The sequence below is a fragment of the Colletotrichum gloeosporioides genome (genome assembly GCF_011800055.1).
Source record: "Colletotrichum gloeosporioides strain Lc1 chromosome Unknown consensus_123, whole genome shotgun sequence".
In the NCBI taxonomy this organism is placed as follows: domain Eukaryota; kingdom Fungi; phylum Ascomycota; class Sordariomycetes; order Glomerellales; family Glomerellaceae; genus Colletotrichum; species Colletotrichum gloeosporioides.
In genome coordinates this window covers 21218-28039 of record NW_025544768.1, presented here as the reverse complement: position 1 = coordinate 28039, position 6822 = coordinate 21218, and positions in this window count along the sequence as shown.

Sequence of the window (6822 nt, the reverse complement as noted above, 5' to 3'; positions counted from 1 at the left end):
AAAATATTAAGTATATATAAATAGAAAGCTATATAGTAATATAAAATATTAAAAAATAAATTAATTATATTATTTTCTTATAGTAAAAGGTTATAGAGTATTAGTAGAAAGTTATAAAATCCTAAGTTAAATACTATAATTCTAAGTATAGAGAGATCTTATTTAAACCTAAGTAAATAGTAAGCCTCTTAATAAAGTTCTTTAAGTTTAAGTATAAGAAACTAATATTATAATATATTAAAGTTATTATAACTAGGTATATAAGAGGTTAAGTATATTAAATAAACTTCCTAGGGAAATATTATAAACTTTATAATATATTTTTAGTTTTATTACTTAAGCTATAAATAATAAGGTAAGTAGTTATAAAAACTAAAGTAAACTTATTAAAGTTTAAGGAAGAACTTAAAGAGTAGGAAGTTAAAGAGATTATTAATTACTAAGGATAAAGTAATAATATAAAATAACTTATTAAGTAAGTAAGATAACTTATTAAATATAATACTTAGGAACTAAAAAGCTATTTAGAGAATACTTAAACTACTATATATAAATTTAAGAAGTAAATCTAAAAAGCTTATAAGAAATAAGATATAGAGAAATAGTAATTATTTACTAAGTATTTAATAAAATATTACTAAGAGATTCCTAATTTTATAGATAGTTTTATATAAATATAAAGTAATACTAATAAAAACTTTATTTAGCTTAATAGGGGTATAAGAAGAAAAAACCTAATTAGTTTTAAAGTTAATAACTATCTAAAAAGTAAGAAGTTTAAGAGAAATAATAAGAACTATAGTAAAGGTTTAATAATAAAATACTATAAATAACTATAGATACCTTAAAGTTCCTATCCTTTAAGTATTATTAGTTTTAAGGGGAGGGACCTACTAATTAAGACTAGAGACCTACTTACTAAGGCTAGAGAGTAGTAAAGGGGGGGTAGAGGAGTTAGTATTTAAACTAAGAGGGTTATTATTAAAGCTAGGCTTATTAACCTTCTTATTAATAAAAAGAAGGCTAAAAGAGGTATTAGCTTTATTATTATAACTACTATAAGTAGCCTTACTACTATAACTATTATAACTAGCTTTTATTAAAAGCTTAGTAATACCTCTAGTTTTCTTAAGAGGCTTTTTAGTAGTAAAAGTAATAATATTATACTTCTTAGTACTTTTAGCTTTTATAGTAAGGTATTAGCTAGATTAAGCTACCTACTAACCTATAGGGGTCTTTATATTATTATAAGGGATAAAGTAGTTATTAGTAATAGTAATTTAGTAGTTAGAGACCTTATTATTAGTATACTTATTAAGGAGCTTTTAAGTAGCTTTAAGAAGTTCTAAGAATTCCTTTAGATCTTTTTTTAATTAGTTACTAAGGGGAGAATAAAAATAAGTAGTATTATAAGTTAGATTAAGCTAATCCTAAAGGTACTTAGTAGGGGTATTATTTTAAATATAAATAAGCTAAGTAATATTAATATAGATAGTAATATCTAATTACTTAGTAATAAAGCTAGCTTAATAAAGGATTAATAAGTATATATATATTAAACCTTTAGTAAAAGATTATTTAAACTATAATAGTAATTATAAGTAATTTATAAATTAAAATAAGCTTTTAAAACTATAATTAGTTTATATTAATAGAACTAATACCTTAAATAAGGTCTTTAATAAGGATAGCTATATACTCTTAAACCTTATTAAGCTTATTTAAAATGAACTAAATATATTAGTACTTATATAAAGTGAGGTTAGTATTAACCTCTAGTTTATAGATATTATTAATTATATTCTAGCTAGTTTAAGTAGTACTATAAAGCTCCTTAAGAACCTAAAACTCCTAATTAATTCTTAGTAAGAAGTAAGAGAAAATAAAGTAGAAACTTATAGTAATAAATTTAATTTTTTACTACTTATAGATAATATAGATAGTAATATAATCCCTATAGATATATAGTATACTTAAGATATTAAGGTTTATAGAGGAGAAGTAATTAATATAAAAGTATCTTTTATTAATAAGGTTTTAGTAATCTCTAAAAAAGAATTAATTATTATATTAAAACTTAGAGAGAACCTTAACTATTTAGATAATATAAGATATCTTAGTAAGCTATTAATAAAGGTATAATATAAAAAGATATAAAACTTAAAGGGATTATAAACTTAACTAAGTTTAAAAATAACTAGAGACTTTCTAAAAGGACTAGCTAAAATAGGTAATAAGAGGTAAGAAGGGAATAAGAAATAAGAAGAGTAAAAAAGAAATAATAAATTAATAAATAAAAGTATATAAAGTTATTAGTAAAATATCTAGTAAAAAAATTAAATATAATAAAAGAAAAATAAAGTTAAAGGGGTATAAGATTACTAAAAAATTATACTAAGGAAGGAAAACTTTAAAACTATAAAGTAATAAGTAAAAATCTTATTATTATTAATTACTTTAAGTATATACTAGTAAATAAGTAGAAGATTATTACCTAAAAAGGGAAGTATAATAATAAAATAATAATAAGCTAATTAATATAAGAAATTATTTAAAATTTAATAATAAATAAAAAATTTGTTTTTAGTTAATAAACTTATAGAATAACATAAATAACTTAAATTAATTAAATAGCTTAAAAACCCTATATATCTATAGGTATAAAGCTATAGATATACTAATAAAGTAATTTAGATATAGAAGGTATAATTAAGAGTTAGTACTAATTAAGTAGGGGGAAACTATAGAAGGGGTCTATCTAAGGTATAATTATATATATATATCTTAGGGATTAAAGTCTTAGAGAGGGGAGTAATTATAAGGATTACTAAGTAGGGTTACTAGTAAGTACTTAGTGAAACCTTAGCTAAGTAATACCCTAACCTTAATAGTGAAGTCTCTACTTCTTAAGAACTTAGAGGAAGTAAGCTATAGTTAGTATATTAGATTAACCCCTATTATAACTTCTAAACCTTTCCTAGTTAAGGCCTCTAGCTTATTATCTTATAAGACCTCTTCACTTTACGCCTCCTAATAATATATATAGCTTTTAGTTATATAATTATAATCTCTAACTATATCCCTCTCTTAACTATAGCTATACTTATATTTATATATTAATAACCTTATAATCTTTAACTTCACTTTAATAATAATATAGTTTATAATTACTTAATTACTTAATTACTAACTATTAAACTATTAACCTATCCTCTCTCTTATATATCACTTATACTACTAACACTATCTCTATTACTGCTTTACTATCTACTATTAGTCTTCTTATTTGATTAGGCTAGCTAACGCCTTTATAGCTATACTATTATTAGTAACGCTCTCTCTATTAGTTAGTATAAAGCGTACTTACTAATAAGCCTTAGAGGGCTGCCTCTACTTTAGTATTATAGAGGGCCTATTTAAAGGAAGGCTACTCTATAAGGTATATAAAGACCCTATCTACCTCTACTACTAACTTTATATACTTACTATTAATTAAAGTATATATCTTAAGGTCCCCTATAGAGGTATTAATAAGAGCTCTCTTAAGTATTATTCTAATTATATACTCTTTATATATATTAAGCTATACTATAAAAGAGAGGTTTTTATTAATTTAATTAATATTAAACTCTATAGTAAGCCTTTATATATTATTTATATTAATAGGCATACTAAGCTTAAAGTATCTATATATAGGCTTAAGTGCTAATATTATAAAGGTTTCTTATAGGTTAGTGAGAAAGAGGAAGAGGGAAGAGTATAAAGCTGTATATATAGTAATAAAGCTTTTATACTTCTAACTATAAGGACCTCTTAAGATAACCTCTCTAGTTAAAAAGTTATCTCTTATATAGTAGTATTACTATAAGAGCCTTAGTAACCTATTTAGCCTTAATATAATTAGCCTTACTATATATAGCGCTACTACTACTAGCCTTACGCTATATAGCTAGCGCTATTACTGTTCTGCTAGTCTATTCAGCTAAGGCGTATATTTAACTTTATATAGTGATATTTAGAAGGTTTACCTATTAGTAGGAATATATAGGGTTTCTATACTGTTTTCCTTAACTAATAGAGGGTATAAGTTAAAATGCTTATATAGTGTTTCTAGAATTATACCTATATATAAGGTGAATTTTGCTATAGTTTTTTTATAGGGGGGCTGCGTTATAACTATAAACTTANGGGGAAAGATAATCTAAAACGTAACCTACTAAACTGCTAATTATATAAGGTACTTATATAATTATATATATTATATAATTAATATTATAGTTATAGGTTATAATAAATAGAGTATTTTTATATAAAGGTTAATACTTTAAACTTTATTAGTTTATTTTATATAGAATATTAAAGTAAGTTAAGTATTATTATTATTCTTATATTATTATTATAATTATAAAAGAATATTATATATTAATAATATATAGTACTATTAAACTTTTAATAAGCTTACTATATAGAATATAGTGAGAGCTGCTAGCTTTATATTATGAAATTTAATTAGTATTAACTATAAAAGTTAGACTAGTCCTCTCGCCCTCTACTAATAACCTTTCAGTTATATAACTATAAGTAGTTTATACTTAAATATCTTATTATTTAAAACTTTAACTATTATAATAAGCTTTAACTATCTTCCTCTAGCTGCTTCTATCTTTTATTAGTCTCTTTTATTTCTCTCTCTTCTGCTATTTAGACGTCTATACTATAAGCTCTACTAAGCATAAAGGCCTAAAAGCCTCTATGCTATCAGCTATTATAATAAATAATATCTTCTGCTCTACTATATAGTTTTAATATAGGAAGAGCTCTACTGCTATTAGCTATACTCTTAATATATTTACCCTTCCTAACTTATTAATATTCTACTTAGGCTGCTTTTATAAAGTAATTATAGGTATTAAGATTATTATTAATAGTTTTAACTATCTCTATATTAATCTTAAGACTATATAACTCTATTATATTGCTTTTATTAGCTATCTTAAGTAGGTACTTTTAGGTGAATTTAAGGAGAGTTTTCTTATTAGTATAAAGAAGGTTACTATACTTAAAGCCCTTAATTTAATTAATTTTAGTCTTATAGATTAAGTTATTTAGTGTAGCCTTATTTAGCTGAAAAATAGAAAAGTTTTTATAGTTATAGTATATATAGGAGGATATAAAGAATAGGCTTTAAAGTAGTAGTTAAGTTTTTATACTATAGCTATAAGAACTCTTTTAGCTATATAAAGAGTTATATTATTAAGTTTACGCTTTTAAGTATAGGTTTAAGCTATTACTAAGCTCTAGCTAATAATAGTATTATAAATAACGCTCTTATTAGTACGTTTTACTACTCTACTACCTACTTACCTACCCTCTTCTATTAGGGATAAGTTAAGCTGAGTGGTAATAACTAGTTATATTGAGATTTATTTATTTGCTTTATTAAGATTAAGTATAAATTAAAGTGCTACTATTAGGTTTAAAGTATTAGAAAAATAAGTATAGAGTAAACTATAATACTAACTTATATAAGTTAACTAGACTGCTAATATAGAGTAGAGTGAAATAACTTCTATTTACTTTTAGTAGTATTATTCTATTAATTTCTTTAAGTTTTAATTTTATAATTATACTCCTCTTAAAACTTAAGTATTAAAACCTCTAATAAAGTATTAAATAAATTAAAAAAATAATATTATNTTAATACTTAGTTAATATAGTTTATAGTTAAAATTATAATAATATTTAATTATTTTTAATATCTTAACTTTTATTCTTAATAAATAAATATATCCTTAGTAAAACTTTAATAGTAGTTAGTTTTTAATAAATCTAAAAATTTTACTTCTAATAATTAAATACTAATACTTTTAATTATCCCTATTAAGTATTATAATAGNAGTCTTAGAAACTAAGATAATAGAATTATATATCTTATTCTATTATTTTATACTAATATATTTAAGTATAGGTTTATTTAAAGTACTTTAATTCTTTTAAAATAAAGGTTTTATTTTCCTATATACTTAATAAAAAGTATAAGGTTCTATAGGGGAAACAGTTTAGTTAGACTACTATATATAATAAAGTAGATTAACTAACTAAACTTAAAGTTATATTATAAACTTTTAAACTTAAAGGGGAGAAAATATTATATAAAGTTATTATATATAGGAGATAAAATTATTAAGTTTAATACTTTATTTAAATAGTTAAGTTCTTATATTATAGCTTTAAAAACCCTTTTAGTAATAGTAGTAGAAAGTTATATTTTTAAGTTTATACCTTTAAGTATAAGCTTAAGCTTCTATTTAGCACTTATTATATAAGCTATAAATATTATTAGTATTCTATATTATAAATTACACTTTTATAATATTATAAATAACACTTCTATAAATAATAATATTATAAATAACGCTCTTATTAGTATATTTTACTACTCTACTACTTACTTATATACCTATTCTCTTCTACTAAAGATAAGTTAACCTAAATATTAATAACTAGTTATATTAAGATTTATTTATTTACTTTATTAAAATTAAGTATAGATTTAAATACTATTATTAAGTTTAAAATATAGAGAATAAAAGTATAAAGTAAACTATACTACCTACTTATATAGGTTAATTAAACTGCTAATATAAAAGATAAAAAGAAAATAAGCCTCTATATAGTTTAAAAAAATAGTTAGAATTACTATTTCTAAAAGAGAAGCATATATTATAAGTCTTTCTATTTAGGTTAGCTTAGTATATAAATAATTATATATTTATAAAAACTCTTAATATATAAAATATAAAAGTTTAAACTTTATAAATA